At 45.1% G+C, this 19,133-nt stretch overlaps 1 long non-coding RNA gene across 2 annotated transcripts in view; it reads left to right on the forward strand.

Moving 5' to 3' along the window:
* Positions 1 to 4,457: 4,457 nt before the first annotated feature.
* The window catches only part of LOC123385281, a 38,036-nt gene continuing 23,360 nt past the window's right edge, over positions 4,458 to 19,133 (forward strand). Inside the window, exon 1 of one of the 2 annotated variants that reach the window (XR_006597505.1) lies at positions 4,458 to 5,008. This is a non-coding gene — a long non-coding RNA (uncharacterized LOC123385281). The remainder of the gene's footprint in view (positions 5,009 to 19,133) is intronic. The other variant, XR_006597506.1, reaches the window with a different exon arrangement.

The following is a 19,133-nucleotide window of genomic DNA, read 5'->3' on the forward strand; positions in this document are numbered from 1 at the left end:
CAAGCAAGCCAACTTGAATTTGCTTAGACTCCAAGGAAGAGTTGAATAACCATTTCATTGATTCTAAAATTTGCATTACAGTTTTTAAAAATATCTCTGAAATAAGATGAGTCTAACACTTGATAGCACATTATGGTTTGATTGCAAGTGTATTTACATAAAATACATGCGAACAAGGTGGTGCATCTCTTAACCGATGGTGTCTTAAACTTGGTCAGATATGGGAAGTCACAAGAAGGCCGTAATGCAGTTGAGTCTCAGGAAGCACTTGAACCAGAAGCTCAAACCCTCCTGGAACTCTCTGTCTGACCATCTTTCCTCATTTGGGTTGGCTTCATTTCTTTCAGTGCAGACTGGCTTCCTCCTCTACATGCAAGAGACAGGTCTGCCAACGGCACTTCAGTTACATATCTTCTGGGTTCCACAAATTGAGTCACAAATTCAAAGCTACCAGTCAAGGCACTCATTGTCTTAGTTTGGGTCAGGTGCCCATCACTAGATCAGTCCCATTTGGTGGGGGAAATGTAGTTGTGAAAGACTCCTAAGGAGAATGCATGAATCAGAAAGGTCCTATAGTAGCCGTGCAGATGGGAGGGATGGTGGAGAGTGCACAGAAGTCAGTTCTGGGGGGGGGGGGGGGGATGAATGCCACTAACAGCCACCATTGTTACATCTATATTAATAGGTGATCGATGATCTTCTTTTGAGGATGTTAAATCTTCACTGGTCCACTTCCGCTCTTTGTTCTCTTCCCATCTGGAGCCACTCATGGCCTTGCCCTCATGTTCAGGACAAATTGCAAAAGTGAAAATACAGGAAAAATAAAGATATTTATAGATCACCCCCCCCCCCACCCCTTATTCACAGAGGGCAAAACTTCATTGAATGCTTAGGGAGAAAAAGTACGTGTGCTCGTAGCAGGATCTGCCATTTGTGTAGGACTCCAAACCCTTCTGGATTATACCTCAGAAGCTAGCAAGCTAACAATCCATTCCCAGGCTCCTCTGCAAGTAGCGTCCACGAGAGACTCGGAAGGTGGGGTGAACAAGATGAGGCGGCAGCCCATTGGGAGCTAGGGTCCCACAGTGGAGATTGATTTTTCAGGACTTGCCAACACACCTGCGTCATGCCCCTTGCTCCAGGCAGCAGAAAAGAGGTTTTCTGGCATCAGACAGGCACCTAGTGTGGTTGGGTATCTCTCGCAGTGGCGTTGTTCCTGGCCGTGTGGCCACCAAACTTGGTTCTGGCCTTCCTGGAAATTCTGTAAGCCCAGATAGCAAATGATAAATCCATTTCTGTTGAAATAAGCTAGCGTGGATTCTGCTGTCTGCTGCTCAGATCCCTCTCTGATACTCTCACGCTGTCAGCAAGAACATTAGAACTTTTTGTTTAGTCACAAAAATAGTAAAAATTGGGTCTACTAGAGGAGTAACCACATGGAATCAACTCTCTAATCTTTTATCCTTTACATCCACGTTTGAGCTCATCCCGTATGTTCACCCACATTATCTCATAAGAGATGGACAGAGTGCATAATCCCCTATTATCACTGAGGATGTGGGAAAACAGATACCCTTCCTGAGAGAGGCACATGGTTAAGGACATATGCTCTGGAGTCCAGTCCACTAATCCATGGCTTCGGTCAAGTTGCTTGACTTCTCTATGCTTCCATTTCTAACTAAAATGTGAAATGATGACAAAAAATACCTATCTTAAAGGGCTGTTTTAAAGAATAACCTAAGCAACCCATGCAGAATATTTGGGAAGTTGCCTTGGGTAACGTAAACTCTCAGTCAACATTTGCTATCATATCATTTAACTTTGCTGAGTATAAATTGGTATATCCTTACTGGAGGACAGTTTGGCAATATCTATCAAAAAATCTATGGGGCGCCTGGGTGGCGCAGTCGGTTAAACGTCCGACTTCAGCCAGGTCACGATCTCGCGGTCCGTGAGTTCGAGCCCCGCGTCAGGCTCTGGGCTGATGGCTCGGAGCCTGGAACCTGTTTCCGATTCTGCGTCTCCCTCTCTCTCTGCCCCTCCCCCGTTCATGCTCTGTCTCTCTCTGTCCCAAAAATAAATAAACATTGAAAAAAAAATTTAAAAAAAAATCTATGTACTTGGCTCAGCAGTTGTACTTTGTATCTAACCTACAGAAATACTTTCCAGAATGTTTTTCAGTGGGGAAATAGTTAAATAGATTGCCTCATATCGTAGAGTGCTGTGCAGCCATTTAAAAAGCATAATGGAAGTCTGTACCTTCTACATGGAAAGATCACTCCTAGATTGCCCATTTATTCAACAAATGTTTATTGGGGACTTACTTTGCCCAGACTGGTCCAGGTGCTGAAAGTTAAAACTATTAAGTCATGGAATAGTCTACATAGTATGACCAATGGGTGTTGAACAATAATCTGCACCTGTGTACAAATGTCTACTGGGCTGTGGTCACCTCTGCCAGGCGGTAAAGAGGTCTCGAGCTGGCTGTCTTCAGGCCACCCAGTGTGGATGCAGAGGATTGCTTTACCACATCAACACTTCTTATGTATGCTGGCTCCATCTTGGGGGGTCTATAGATGACCTGAATCTTTGGAAAGAGCAAGGTTCTAAGGCATGAACAGCCACCATATCCGCTGGACAGTTGATGGCTGTCCAACCGGCTGCTGTTTATAGACAGTCCCTGCCGGAGGACAACCCGAAGAGCAACTAACGTGTTCCTTGGCTCTGCTTACTCAAATGGCCCTCTGCAGACTTCGCCTTGGTCCCCGGTGGCTCTGCTGCTCACTAGGGAGGAGGGTGGACTCTCCTCTTGTATGAGGCGTTGCTCCTTGTCCTGCCCTCATCTTGACTCACACAGACCCTCTGTCATGTCACGTCCCTTCCGTTACTCCACTTCCTAGCTATCTCTGGTGGCGAAGAAGTTGGCTTCCTCATGCATTCGATTTCCAGGCTGCTGTTTATGCTGCAAATATGCCAGGGCTTTGATTTTGATACATCGCATCAAGAATTGGGATTCCCAAGCATACTTTTAGTACAGGTCTTTGGAATTCACAGCTTGGGCCATGTGCCATCTTGATTCCTGTAATGCCCCTGCCTCATAGTCTTGCTTTAATGGTGTGTGTATGTCGGGAGTATGACTAAAAAAGTGAAAAAAAATTTGAAAAAAAAAAACCATCAGAAATATCAACAACGAGTACTGAGGACAGAACCACACTGATTAATATACCAAAATGTTATTCTACACGCTAGTGGGATTTACCTCTGAAGAACAGGGGGGTTGATAGCAAGGCAAAAGCAGACTATTTTCACTCTGAAAGTTTCTTTTGGTTTCTTTGGATTATTTATAAAGTATTTTAATGCTATCTTTTGTAATGAAAACTATGGTGAAACACAACAGTTTCCAAAGAGGCCGTAGTGTTTGAATCTCGGGCTTGGTGTCGGTGTGTGTGTCCTGGGCTTCTCACCCCTCTGACATTGTCATCTGCTGACTGTAATTACACCCTAATCTAGGCTGCCCTTCTTCACCTGGCTGTCTTTCAGGACGCCTCTCAGAGCTCACCTCCTCAGGAAGTCTTTCTGGATTTCTTTCACATTGTCTCCTCCAGACTGGGTTGGGTAACCCTTCCTGTGTCTGTCTGCACTCTCCACAGACTATAATGCTTCCCAGGTGGCCTTAAAGACCTGGTTGTGTGTTCATCTTCCTCTCTCTGCAAGGATAGACATTGTGTCTCAATCATTCCTAGGACTCCAGATCCTACCACAATGCCTGACACGTGGGAAGTCTCAGTACAATGCTTATTTGAATTCCATTCGTGCATCCAAGTCAGAGAATTATTGCCCTGACATAAATATGTGAAGATGCAAAAAAAAAAAAAAAACAACCAAAAAACAAACAAAAAAACCCCTAACGTCAACTCCACTTTCCTTGTTAATTGACAGTTCTTTTTCCTTTTTAAGAGTTTATTTATTTTGCTAGACAGAGAGCGAGAGCATGAACAGGGAAGGGCAGAGAGAGAGGGAGAGAGAGAGAATCCCAAGCAGGCTCCGTGCTGTCTGCACAGAGCCCTCGGGGCTCAGTCTCACGGCCTCTTGAGATCATGACCTGAGCAGAGATCAAGAGTCGGATAGTTAACTGACGGAGCCACCCAGGCGCCCCCCTGACAATTCTTTTTGTATCTTCCACATCTTATCTTTCACATCAATTGTTTCTTCTTCACATTCCAAAGGCAAACTTCCGTTTTAGATTCACCAGGAAGATTCAGACCCTATTCTCTTTTCTCTAGTCCTAATCAATTATGTATGAGTCAGTCTGATGAGACTCTTCCCTACCTGTGCTTTTGGAAGCACCTCCTTCTCTCTCCCCGTGAGCCTAGGTTCAGCTAATTACCACCACATTCTGTTATCTCAGACACAGCTGGGCCTGACTTTGGCACACTGCCAAGATGACACATTCATGCATTTAACCATTATTGGGCACCTTCTGTATGCCAAGCGCTGTGCTGGATGTGAGGCTCCAGAGACACATAAGAATCTGTCCTCGTAGCAGTTAGGACCCCAGCAGAAGATAGATGGAGCTTCAAATTGGGTCATTTGAGGAGAACGTAGTCAGAGTTTAGGGAAACCACATGGGAGAGTGTAGACCCCTGAGGCTGGTGATAGTGGGAATGAGTATCCTGAGCCCTGACATGGGTGAGGCTGGGAGGTATGGCTGCTGGAACATGGGAGAACAAGAAGGACTAGCAAGCTATGTAGAGATGCTTCCTGACGTTGTGGTCTTCAGTCAAGGGCTGAAGTCAGTCCTGAAGCCATTAGTCAGCTGATGGCAATCTAGCAAGGAGGGAGCTGGGGAATCAATACCTTGACCTCACTCTCCTTACCCTACGGTGCTCTTTTCCAATCACTCGGAAGCCAGTCGGGGAGGAAGCCACTTGGTGAAGTGTATATGCCAGCCTCCTGGAGCCGAGCGGGAAGGAGAAAGGTAGAGTGGACCCAGATGGGCAAATAAAAGGTATCCTGTCAGTCTTCAAGGAGATCAGTAGCTAACAGAAATAAAAACAGGTGCTTCTGATACAGTATGGGATGTGATGGGGTAGCTGCATAGCATACGCCGGTGTGATTACTATACGCCAGGCCCTATTCTGAGTATTTTACCTGCATGATTTAAAAAACCCTACAGTGTACAAGGTACTGAGGCGGGGGGGAATCTAGTCTGGAAGGATCAGATAAGTTTTTTGGGGGAAAGCAAGGTGGAGATGAGTCCTAAAGTCTGGGTTTGAGATAGTTGGGCGAGGCTGGGTTTAGGGACGGGGCAAGAGCAGAGATACAGAGAAATAAAATAGTGTGATTGGAACCTCATGAAGTTCATTGTTGAGTTTGGGGAAGTCGGCGCTAAGGCCGTATTGAAGAGGAAGGCAGAGGTTGGATGATGGAGGGCCCATATAAATTGTATCTAATGGATGATGGGCAGCAAATAGGCCATTTTTTTCACTGAGATATAATTGACCTATAACATTAGTTTCAGGTGTAAAACATAAGTGATTGCCACGTAAGCCTCGTTAACATCGGTCACCGTACGTAGTTACACTTTTTTTCTTGTGATGTAACTTTTATGATCTACTCTCTCAGCACCTTTCAAAAGTGCAATGCGGTAACTATGGTCATCGCACTGTACTACATCCTCGTGACTTATTTACGTTATAATTGGAAGTTTCTACCTTTTCACCTGCTTCACCATTTTGCCTCCACCCCCCCACCCCCGCCCCTGCTTTCTGTTCTCTGTATCACTGTGCTTGTGTTTTGGTTTTGTTCTTGGTTTTTTGGATTCCACTTGTGAGATCAATGGTCTTTATCTGTCTCTGACACTGCACTTAGCATAACGCCCTCTAGATCCTTCCATGTTGTCACAAATGGCAAGATTTCCTTCTCTTTCATGGCTAAGTAATACTCCATCGTGCGTATGTACCACATCTTCTTTACCCATTTCTCCATCGCTGGGCACTTAGGGTCCCATAGTGTCCCTGGATGATGGGCAGCAGTTGTACAGTTTTTTTTTTAATTTTTTTTTCAACGTTTACTTATTTTTGGGACAGAGAGAGACAGAGCATGAATGGGGGAGGGACAGAGAGAGAGGGAGACACAGAATCGGAAGTAAGCTCCAGGCTCCTAGCTGTCAGCAAGCTAGCTGTCAGCAAGGAGCCTGATGCGGAGCTCGAACCCACAAACCGCGAGACCGTGACCTGAGCCGAAGTCAGACGCTTAACCGACTGCACCACCCAGGCGCCCCTGTACAGTTTTAAACAAGATAGTGAAATGGTGAGTTTGGCAATCGGGTGTACCTCCATCTTCTGCCCCCTAAACACGTGCACACCTAACGTGCTTATAGACCCATCATGTTTCTAAATAGTAGTAGTTCTTACTGACTTGCTCTAAATTAAATCTAAACACTCAAGGCTGCCTCAGGGATGGCCCCAGAGGCTCCCGGGACAGGAGATCGTTTCTTGCACCAAGCCTACATGCTTTGGGGAGGGAGTTCTACCTGTGCCCATAGAGCTTGCAGCCACTACCCTCCCTATGAGGGCACTTGGACTCCCCACCTTTTTATCTTCATACTTAACACCTTTACATGAACCAGCAGGTGGGTGTGCCATGGATAAGGCAATAATATTAATAATACGTAATCATAATAAACAATACATATTTATATGTCGTAAGTCATTGGTGGTAGGACCATAATCAACTTCTACCCTTCCTCTTCTTACGTGTTTTCTGTACATGCTTCCATTAAAAATTTAGAAAAAGGATCAAGAAGCAAATAAGATAGAGGGCCTAAATAGGAAGAAGAATGTCACATTTGGGCCAAATGCTTTTGCTGCCCTGCATGCTATAGATGGTTCATGTTTCCCTCCAGTTCCTGAGCTGAACGTCCTGTCTTTGCCTTTCTTTCCGGAGTTTGATACAACTTAGGCACTTTCTTGGAACTATCAAAAAAAAAAAAAATCCATCATCCTTCACATGTGTGAATTATTTAAGGGTAGCCAGCTCTAGAACACAAGACACTGAGTCCAGATAGGAAGCTTCTAAATCACTGGTTTGTAGACCAGATGGCTCTCTGGAAGCAATATTTGGGCTTATTATTGAGCTTATGGTTAATTGGTGGAATATTACACTCCCCACAGTAAACTAGTGATTACAAGACGGATCCCCCCTTCAGGAATTCATTACAATAAATGGCCTATTCTGCCTTCTGTTAATTGAATCTCCAGTCCATGATGCATCATGCTACTGTGCTCTAATAGAATGACATCTAATGCCATCCATGCTTATGTAACTTCTGGTTGAGTGCTTTATGCTCCAGCCATGCTTATTTGTGAGTCATAATTGTATCTGTGTTAAAACACTGCTGCAAGCCGTGTGTGCCCGTGTGGGTGTTTTATGTATGGGTGTAGTCTACAGCCTAGGAAGCCAAACCTGTTGGTGAAGGGATTTTCACTTACCTAAGAGACAGAGCTGAACATTTAATAGAAATCAGGTTAATTTCAACCGGTTATTTACATGTCAAGTAAGGTTAGCGCAAAAAAAAAATGTAACCACATGGCAGGCCCCTTGCTCCTTCCCAGCTACTCTGGGAGTGGAGAGGAAAATCAAAGAATTCTTCTTCCAGGCAGGGCAGCCTGTGGTTAGTTCTACCTGGTAAACAAAACGGGCTTCTCCAGATCTAGAGGAAGAGTAAAACTTTTTTTGTCTTCCTTTGAGTAAACGATGGTGAGTAGTACGACAGATAAGAGGACAGAATCTGGATCCCGACCATCTTGCTAGCTGTGTGCCTTTGGGCGAAGTTTCCCTAGCTGTAAAATGGGGTGATAATAGTGTCTATCCCATAGGGTTGCTCTAAGGATTAAACGATTTAATACATTAAAAGAACCTGGTACCTATTTACAGTGGCACTCAAATAGCTGCCTTCTCTCGGAAGGGTTCAGCCAGCTTCCTAAGGCTGGAGCTTGAACCACACAAAGGAATGTGGTCTCAGCCTTCCTGAGCTGAGCCTTAAGAGGATGTCTCACATGGGTATCCTATCACTTGCTCTTTTCTTTCTATCCCTGTTGTCTGTGGTCTTCTCTTGTGGATCGCTGGGCAGTTCTGTCTTGTCCTTGAGACTTTGGTAAGGGAGATTCTTTCTTTTCCTGGAGTTAAGCGTTCATGCAGGCTGTGGTGTGTGTCTTTTATCAGATTCTGTTGTTTTCCACCCCCAGCCCCGCAGGCACCGGTGCCTCCTTGCCAGGGCTGATTCTTTTCATCTTGCTCAAGTTTGGGCAGCTCCGTCAAACCCCCTATTTGCTCTGATGGAGTGTGGGTGACTTCGTGACTGCCTTCCCACCTTATCTGAGACCAGTTTGTTTTCCCCAAAGTGCTATAATTGGCAGGCTGGGTGTTTCCTGTTTTTCTGCGCCCTGTGGGCATGGTAGGGGGGCTCAGCTGCGGCTGTGGGCCCTCTTCATCAGAAACCCCGAGCTCTGTGCGTGTTGCTATTTCAGAGAGTTCATTCCACCTGCCGGACTCCGTTTCCACAGGCCTGGGATCCCTTCTGCAATTCAGAAGGCGGCCCTTGAAACTTTCCCATCCGTGGCTTTCCAGTGGAATGTCTCACCCAATTTCTCCCCGGCAGCGAGGTTCTTTCCCTGCAGTCAGAAAAGATAAAGATAACCACACAGACCGGCTCTTTGCAGATTTGAGTGTTGATGCCAGTGCTTAGCATTTCGTGACCCCTGAGAGAGGAGCTGGGGGGGGGGGTGGGTGGCGGTCAGCAAGCCTCCCAAGATGCCGGCCTGCTTGGCTCCCATGTCTTGTGTCCTTCCTGGACCACCTTTTTGAGGTTTATAGTATCGGAACGTGCTTCCTTCCTCATTTGACTGCTGCTCGTGAATTTCTGGGTTTTTTTTTTTTTTTCGATGATTTCCTGAGGAATGATCTCTGAGGCAGCCTCATGCTCCATGGTAATCCAGAAGTTGTATTTTTCCCTTTTAATACGAACAAGACCTCCTCCATATGCAGTAGGAACCTTGACCTTGTTAGGCTATGCCACATCTGTCTCTTTTTTGGCCTGGCTTTTTCTTTCTGGGGCTCTACACGTAAACCAGCAACCCGTCTGGTCTGAGCCATCTGGTCAAATGGCAGCATGTATTATCTCCAGCTTTCAAATGTCTCCCCGGTAACCGGGGTAATGGTGGATCAGAGAATCATTTTTATGCCATACGAACTGACTGGCTCTAATCAGTCACAGAAGTTAGTCTCTCTCAAGAGCAGTGACGCCGTAGAGTGATGAGAGCCTGCTTCGGAGAAGCACTGCCCGGGTTCCACTTCTGTCTCTACCCCTTTGTAGCTAGCTGTGCAGACTGGAGCAAGTCATTCAATTTCCTGTGCCTCTGTTTCCTCATCTGTAAGATGGGATGATGATAATTCCTCTTACCTGTTAGAGTTTCTGTGAAGCTTAAATGAGTGATTATAGGTGATGGGTTTTAAAACAGTGCCCAACTCCGGCGCCTGGCTGGCTCAGTGGGTAGAACACGTGGCTCTTGATCTCAGGGTCGTTGAGTTTGAGCCCCGTGTTCGGCATGGAGATTATTTAAAGAAATAAATTAAAAAAAAGGAAATTCAACGAAATGGTGCCTCGCTCATGGTAATTCTTTGGTATATGCAGTAGCTCTGATCTTTTCTGCTCTGTCATTGATTGTCTCACTGAGCTATTTCCAGCAATGGTCTTCAGTGACCAAGGGAGCAAATATACTTTAATTGAGGAAGAGTGAAGTAGAAATATAACCGCTCTGCTGGTAGAGATAGGAGTGGGAAGGGTAAGAGTTGAAATAAAAGTGGGAAGCACTGAAGCTGTGTGATGGGCACATGGGCGTTTGGTTTGTATACCGTTTTCTCACTATTGTGCATATTCGTTTTCCATAGTAAAAATTTAAAAACAAACAAGAGGGGTGCCTGGGTGGCTCTCTTGGTTACGTGTTGACTTTGGCTCAGGTCATGATCTCACAGTTTGTGGGTTCGAGCCCTGCGTCGGGCTCTGTGCTGACAGCTCGGGGCCCGGAGTCGGCGTTGGATTCTGTGTCTCCCTCTCTCTCTGCCTCTCACCCACTCACACTCTGTGTCTCTCTCTCTCAAAAACGAATAAGCATTTCAAAAATTAAAAGACAAAACAAGAGGTGAACGGTCAGTGTGGATAATGTGCGGTGAGCTGGGAGCTCTCGTAAGATCTGGGTGGGAGGCCACGGTGTGCCAAGAGGCCCGGAAAACAGTCTGACAGGATAGATCAAGGACCCTGAAAATGTTTGTTCTAGTTACTATTGCTGCATGAAAACTTACCCAGAAACTTGGCTTAAAACACCATTTTATTATTAAAACAAAACGGGGCTCCTGGGCGGCTCAGTCGGTTCAGCAGCCGACTTCGGCTCAGGTCATGATCTCGTCGTTCGTGAGTTCAAGCCCCGTGTCGGGCTCTGTGCTGACAGCTCAGAGCCTGGAGCCTCTTCAGATTCTGTGACTCCTTCTCTCTGCCCTCCCTGGCTCACACTCTGTCTCTCTCTCTCTTTCTCTCTCTCTCAAAAATAAACATTAAAAAAAAAAAATGTAGTGATGGATAGTCTGTTTTGTGACTTGTGCGGCCTCAGCAGGTGATGCTTGAAAGCTGGGCAGCTGGAATCTTCTGAAGGTGTGTTCAGTCCCAAGTCTGGTGCCTGGACTGGTCTTAGGACTGTCTCCGGGGGTGCCTTTCTGGGCCTCCACGTGGGTTGGCCTCCTCTCGGCTTGGTGGCCTTGTGGTCGTCTGGTTGTCTCTGTGGTGGCTCAGGGCTCCAAATGCGAGTGCTCTGGCCATTGAAGTTCAGAGGTCAGACAGCATCAGTTCTGCTCAGTCTGTTGGTTCATGTTGTCACAAGTCTGTTCAGATCCAAGGAGAAGGGAAATGGACCCCAGCCCTCCATGGGAAGAGTGCCAGAGAGTCTGGGGATCATGAGTCAGAACTGCCTCAGTGTTTATGTCTATGACCCAGATTTTACCTCCGAGGAATTTATCTTAATGAAATCACTCGAAATGTGAACAAAGTTTTGTGTGCAAATATATATATATATATATATATATATATATATATATATAAAATATATATTTATGTACTTAATATATACATATATATTTCAGTATAATTTACAATAATGAAATATTAGCAATAAACTTTTTAAGAAATGTTTATTATTTTTAAAAATTTTTTAAATGTTTATTCATTTTTGAGAGAGAGAAACAGAGCATGAGTGAGAGAGGGGAAGAGAGAGAGAGGGAGACACAGAATCCGAAGCAGGCTCCAGGCTCTGAGCTGTCAGCACAGAGCCCAACGTGGGGCTCAAACCCATGAACCTTAAGATCATGACCTGAGCTAAAGTCAGATGCTTAACCAACTGAGCCACCCAGGCGCCCCTAAATGTTTATTTTTGAGAGAGACAGAGACAGAGTGCGAGCAGGGGAGGGGCAGAGAGAGAGGGAGAGACGCTCCAAAGCAGGCTCCAGGCTCCGAGCTGAGCTGTCAGCACAGAGCCCGACGCAGGGCTTGAAACCCACGAGCCATGAGATCATGACCTGAGTCGAAGTTGGATGCTTAACTGACTGAGCCACCCAGGCGCCCCTAGAAATAAACTTAATGACTCACAATAGGAAAAAGAATAAACAAATGTTGGTGAACCACAAAGATCATGTGACAGTGCCAGTATTTTTAGTACAGGGTAAGTGTCCATATTTAAATTTAAAGTGATAAACGTAGGATTCATTTTGTATATAACATTTAATCGAAAATGTTTAAAAAAGTCTAAGTTGCTAAAAATTGCATAGACCAAGACAAGAGCGAAACATATTAAATATTAACGGTAACTATCTCCCAGCAGTGAGATTATGAGCCCTTAAAATTTTTTCTTTGTCATTTTCTGCTTTTCCAAAAATTTCTGCAATTTGCATGTATTGCTTTTGTAATTACAAAAAAAATCTGATTTATTGGATGCAATAAAAAAAATTGTGACTCTTAAATATAACTCTTAAATATAACAATTTGCTTGTTATATTAAACTGAGAAAATACTTGCTGACTTGATGAAAACTTGCATTTTTATCACCAAACGTACACCCTCTGGGCTCCAACAGGGGGATGGACTAAACAGTAGTGGGACTGGCAGCGTTTTTCTGAATCCAGTTTAGCCCGGTCCATGCCGCTTCCCTCACCCTGTCCCCTCCATTTTTAGGACTGAGAGAACTTGTCTGTGGAAGAGAGTGTGTGTGGCACAGGACATTTGCACCTTCCCTGTCTGTTCAGTGAGCAGAAGACAGCACCAGGAAGCCAAACCCCAGCCCCCAAACCCCAGCTAAGAGTTTCCTCTGCAATGAACTTCGGTTCTTCGGTCGGCCTTTCTAGCTTTTTCCCTAGAACACATCCTCCTCCGCTACTCCATGGGCAGAGATCCTTCCATGCCCAGAGCCTCATACGCTTTTCTCTGGGCCTCAGGGAGTCCTCTGCTCTGCCGACCACTGGCTCAGCTCACCTTTCCAAGGGCTGCCAACCGTTGCCCCTGGAGTCCTGTCATCTCTCCCTTGTCACTCCCTCCACGTCTGCTGCACCTTTACCAGTGAGATGATGAGATTGGTTATAAGCGAGCGTTTGTCTCTGGCCTCCTCAGAGGGCCTTCCTGGAGGCTGTCTGCCTGAAATCTGTAGCTCCCAGTAGCACCGACTTGGCTATCTTTGCTCCCATCTCGGCCTCCACCTAAGTCAGATGACTGTACACTTGGTTCCAGCTGTCCCCAACTTGTCCTTGGCTCAAGTGAGCCTCCGATGATACCCTACGCCATCTTTCTTCCCCCCAGGCTACAGCCCCTTGGGACCCATCAATAAAAGTAACCGAATGATATACCTGAGTCCCACCATGCAATGTGGCTCCAGATACAGTTTCCTATAAACCTAAAAAAAAATTTTTTTAATATTTATTTGTTTTTGAGAGAGAGAGAGAGAGAGAGAGAGAGAGAGAGAGGGCAAGTGTGCGCACAAGTCGGGGAGGGTCCGAGAGAGAGGGACACAGAATCCAAAGCAGGCTCCAGGCTCTGAGCTGTCAGCACAGAGCCCGACGCGGGGCTCAAACCCATGAACCGTGAGGTCATGACCTGAACTGACGTCAGATGCCCAACCAACTGAGCCACCCAGGTGCCCCTACAGTTCCCATAATCTATATAATCTATTACTTGTTTAAAAAGATCTCATGGGGCACCTGGGTGGCTTAGTGGGTTGAGTGTCTGACTCTTGATTTCCACTCAGGTCACGACCTCCCCGTTCGTGAGATGGGGCCCTGACTCAGGATTCTCTCTCTCTGCCCCTCCCCCGTGCTGGTTCTTTCTCTCTTTCAAGAATAAACAAATAAACATTTAAAAAAATAAAAAGATTTCAAACATTTAATCAGTTACTATATTCACTAGGCAACCCTTGAAATACACTGGCTCAAAGGTATATATTATTACCAGTATTATTTTCGTAATAGTCTCCTGGTCTGACTCACTGATAATAGTGCTCTCATATTAATATTAAATTCCTTAGGATAGTTTTAAAAACAGTTTAAGCAATCAAAACTACTCCTATTTTGTTTTAGATTACCTAGAATTAATACCATTGGGCTTTTTAACATAGCACAAAATCGTCTTCCGTGGGAGTTACCAGCACCAGCTGTCGACGTCTTTACTTTCTGTTTTGTTTGATGTTCTATGAACAGAGGATTAGAGGGAGAGACGAAATATAGTTTAGGATAGAAAGGGAAATGGTTTATGATGCAAACTCAGAGTAATATGGTTAAAGCATTTGATCCTCTTACAGGATTTGCAAATCGGGAAAGATTTTATTCTCCATTCCAGCCCAATTTTGACTACTAGATTGTTGATAAACTCAAAGAGGCCAAGGGTCATCTTTGCTACTTGCCACTCACAAATATTCGAGCTCTTCTGGAGACATGGTAAGGGCGCATAGTAGGATCGCTCTCTTGGTGATAGTTTGGCCGTGAGACTTGCATTGGCCAATGAGTTGTGAGCAGAAGTGAGAAGATGTATCACTTCTGGGCGAAGCGTTGGGAAATGGGGTGTGCTTTGTGGTATTCTGTTCCACTGCTGGGTTGAAATGGGCTTTTGTCACCCTGGGTCCCAAGTGCGTGGATAAGCAGAGTGTCCCCAACCTGCACCAGACATGTAGCAGGATAGAGAAATACACTTAAGAAGCCACTGAGATTTCAGCGTTGTTTGTTACTGGAGCATAACTTAATCTGTAAGTTAAATAGGTAGGTAACTAGCTAATGGATAGGTATGGATGCAGATAGACAGATATACCGATGGTGAGATAAAAAATCAGATATCCTGGTAGTAGTTGTTCATGGGTAGGACACGAAGTCTAGGAATCATGACTTCAAAATTCCTACTCTAACATTGATTAACTAGTTTACTGGTCACTATCTTTGGTTACAATTCATTTGAATCTCCTTTCTCTGAATTAAAAGTTATATTTCAATCTTGTCACTATTTATATAGAGTTTTCACCAGGTATTTTTTTTTAATGTTTATTTACTTTTGAGAGAGAAAGAGAGAGAGAGAGAGAGCATGAGCAGGGGAGGAGCAGGGAGAGAGAGAATCTGAAGCAGGCTCCAGGCTCCACACTGTCAGCGCAAAGCCCAACACGGAGCTCGAACTAATGAACTGTGAGATCATGACCTGAGCTAAAGTCAGACGCTCAATTGACTGAGCCACCCAGGGGCTCCCACAAGGTATTTTAAGTAGGATAAAAAGGCAAATTGCAGGCTAGGGTACACAGTATGGCTTAGTTTTTGCAAGGAAAAAATTCTATATGATTAGCTAAATGTCTGGAAGGCTATATACCAGAATATGAATTGTAATGGGAATACATTTCTACTTAAAATTTTTTCTACATAAAAAATATAAGCACATGCCATAAGCATCTCTTATTTTTGTACTCATCAGTGTCCATCCCTTCGGGTAACTTCCCTGCCTTCAGTCCATGTGATTTTGGACGTCCTGGGAACTAAGACCTGCTCCCTTCCTACTGGCCCTTCCCCAGCCCACCCAGGGTAAAAGTGGAGATATATCATCCGAACTTGGCCAGTCAGATACTCTCCTGGCTTCTGAATCTCCACACAGGTACACAGGATGGTTTGTGGAGTTGTATCATCTGTTGGCAAGGTTTAAAAAAAGAGTCTTTGGAACTTTGGTTTCTGCATTTTTTTTTTTCTTTTTGATGTTTGTTTATTTTTGAGAGACAGAGTGTGAGTGGGGGAAGGCACAGAGGATCTGAAGTGGGCTCCATGCTGCCAGCAGCGAGCCGGGCGTGGGCTCCAACTCATGAACCGTAAGATCACGGTCTGAGCCAAAGTCGTACGCTCAACTGACCAAGCCACCCAGGCTTCTCAGCTTCTGTCTTTCTTGAGGCTTTAGGAGTTACTTTGCTTTTAGGGGTATGCAGTTTCTTCTGTTCATTTCGTCTTTGGTTTAAGTTAGCCTGAATTGATTCGGGGGCTTGCAACAAAATTATTTTTTACTAACGCAACACGTATTGCTTGTTTAGTTTACAGGATTAATGAGAGAAAACATAGCGAATTTGTTTTTGTCCTCTTGCCCACGAAGAGTTAAGTCATGGAAACTTTTTTGGCTTTTCATTCTTGCTTCTTTCAAGCTGGTTGTGATTATTACCAAGCTTCTTTTAAGAATGAACAGGACATTTGTAATCAGCTAGTGCTGGGTGGAGGTGTGTGCATGTTTGTGTGGACACACTTGGTGTTGTGTGATAATTGGAACTTAAGCTGATATACACGCGGACTCAGACACACTGGGAGTGGGTGAGTCAAGGTGATACAGGCTTGGGTGTGTGATGGTGAGAAAGGCGGGTCAATATCCTTGCATTCTGGCTAGCCGCCCACCATTTCATCCACACCTCCTAGTTATACATGAACATGTTATTTCTGGCTCCTTTCATGTCCCCAAGCAATGGGCCTCCCTCCCTAGCATTTTGGCCTGATGCTCTCCAGTACTTTTAATATAAAAGCTATTCCAGGCATAGTGTTCCCTCTCATTCCCCGTTCAATAAATATTTGTTGAGAAATTGCCATGTGTCAAGAGATGTGCCAGTTGCTGGGGATCCAAACCAAGTAGGGCAAGATTTGTCTTTAAGAAGACTACAGGTTCAGAAGGACCATGGGAAACAGACCCCTTTAGGGAGCCACCCAAGGTAACTCTGGAAGTACACTCCCCACCCCCCACTTCCATGGGAGCAGGAGTCCAGTGGTCATTAGTGCCACTCCCCAGTATTTCTGGTTCTCTGCCTTTAGAGCACATGGTAGAATTGTACTTCCCTCCCCCTTGCAGTCAAAAGCAGCCATGTGACTTGCTTTGGCCCATAAGATATGAGCAGAAGTAACGTATGTCACTCCTGAGAAAGTCTTTATGAACAAGTGCATGAATTTCTACGTTAGTGACCGGCCGTGTTCCAGACTGTATACATTGTACACAGGCTACATTCTGGTAGCCCGGGTCCCATAATAAGGGTGATTTGGAACACAGTTCCCCACACTGACCCAAGATAGACAGGAATGTAAACGTGAAAAAAACTTTGTTGTTTTAAGCCAGTGAAATTTGGGACTGTTTATTACCTCAGCATAATCTGACAGATACAGCGAACCTCTCCCAGACCCAGCAAGAGTTTTTGTGGCCCCGAAACAGGTTATCTAGACTGACTTAGGACTGGGGTTCCTGGGTGAGCTGTAACACCAAATGAACAAAGGTAACAGTGAACTCAGTTTAACTAGAATTCCCAGAAGGAACAATCCTTTCAAGTTGAGTAATCCCCCCCCAATTCCCCCTTAGCTTCAAAGGGGCCGCCTCCCTGCACCATGAAAGTCTTTGAAATAATAAAACCCAAGGGCAGACCTACTTGGCAACAGTAGGTCCATACCTGGTGGAAAAAAAAAGAAAAAAAAGGACCACCCCTGAGAACCAGGATTGGAATTGTCTGCAACAAAACAGACCTGGAAGATGGGTGCAAGCTGGCGTGCCCTACTGAGACTCTATAATCTTGAAATCTGGGCTTCCCTCTTCGCTCTGCATTTAGGATAAGTTGCTGAAGCCACTTTTGAGATGTATTTCAACAGGAAAAAATGGCGCAGACATCACCAGCAATTAAGAAAATGCAAAATAAAACAGCACAACGATCATATTCTTCAGTTATTAATTTGGCGAGGTATTTTAAAATGTCCTGTGTTGGCAAGGGTGATATAAATTGCTATGGTCTTTCTGCAGACCGATAAGGTAGCATATATCAAAACCCTTAAAAATATGTATGCTCATTAATGCCTTCTTCCATGGTAATAAAATTTTTAGCTGGGCTACTCAGAATAAAGATTATATTCCCAGCTTCCCCCACAGCTAAGAATGAGCATGTGATTAAGTTCTGGCTAGTGGGTTGAGAGCAGAGGTGATGTGGTGACCTCCAGATTGAGCTGCAAAAGGACAGATGTAAGGTCTCTTGCTTCCCCGTCCACCCCCTTTTTTTGTCCTGCTGTCCGGAATACAGATCATATGGACAAGAGCACTATCTAGGGAAGACAAAGCCACAAGATAGAAAGAACTTGGGTCCTTGACATCATAGAGCAAAATCACCATACCAGCTCTGACTTTATCCCAGATAAAAATACATGTATGTTAATTAAGTCACAGCATGTGACACATGTGGCCCGAAATATCCTAACTAATGCATCAGAATCCCTACTTTTAGAGACTTATCCTCAGTCAGTAATTGAGGATATATGTAAAGATTTAAGCAACAGTGAAATTTATCACAGACCTTATGTGAAAGTTGCATATAAACTACTAGCGGCTCAGTTAAAGAAATTATAGCTTATTTATACCATGGAATACCAGGAAGCTGTTCAAAATTATTACATTTTAGAATATTGCTGATGTAGAAAACCATGCATTTTTTTGGACTGCACATGTAAGGCAAGAAAATGGTTACCGGTGTCTACAATCTCAGCCTTTCCCTCTCGTCACCTGCAAAGAATTCTAACCGTGTCCTCTAGGTCTCTTTCCCTTCTCCCTCATTCTCTGTGGAAGGACCTGCCTTGCCAGACAAAGTTTCTTGGGCTTCTGCGATGAGAGCTGAGAGGGAAAGAAAAGGGGGAGAAAGTCGGGAGGCACGGTGGTTGGGGCTGGGAGGATATTTTGTGCAGGGTTTTGAGAAAGGAGAGGTAAGCCGTTGCCTGTGGGATGGTGGGTGGAAAGGACAAAGGGATTTGGAAAAGTCTGCCCGGGGCCATATGCCTCTTCAAGGTATTTGGGCTGAAATTATGTCAGGCTGCTGTGATATGCAGGCACTGAACCATGGGGCCTCTCAGTCGTGGACACAGAAATAGGTCCTGAAGATACACAGATATATATCAGATATCCAGGTGTGTGTGTGTGTGTGTGTGTGTGTGTGTGTGTGTGTGTTTTACCAGCTTTTCCTCTGGGTGGATAAAATTCCATTTTCTGCTTTCTGCTTTCCTGCTAAGTACTTCTCCATTTGTAATTAAAAACAAATGCTTAGATTTGGTTTTTTTTTAATGGTTACTGAGCCCTGCTAATAAAAGTGGAAACATAAATTCGTCCTGGCCTTTTCTCTCAGCACAGGAGAGGTAAGGGGAGAGGAGGTAAGCTCCCGCCTTCACCGGCCCCGTCTGTCAGCAGCACCCACCTCTGCCTGTCAGAAGGGACTGTGTGCCTCCCCCCAACCAGTCCCTGAGCCAGTTAGGGTCCGGCCAGGTGGTGTGTGTCCCCAGCTCCCCAACCACCCAGTGGTGGAGGATGAGGGCACTTGGGAGTAGTCTGCTGCTTTATTTCTGGGGTGACGGGGCCATGGACACCTTCACGGGCACCCATTGCAGGCCCTCTCGCTACGTCCCCGAACCCTGACTGTAACCAACGGAACCCCTGCTCCCATTCCTGGTTTTTAAGAAATTGCCTGGGTTCTGTGGTAGGCCCGCCACTCAGCTGATTGGAAACCCGGTCGCCATGACTGTATCTATAAAGG

The sequence above is a fragment of the Felis catus genome, chromosome B2, assembly GCF_018350175.1.
Source record: "Felis catus isolate Fca126 chromosome B2, F.catus_Fca126_mat1.0, whole genome shotgun sequence".
Lineage (NCBI taxonomy): Eukaryota > Metazoa > Chordata > Mammalia > Carnivora > Felidae > Felis > Felis catus.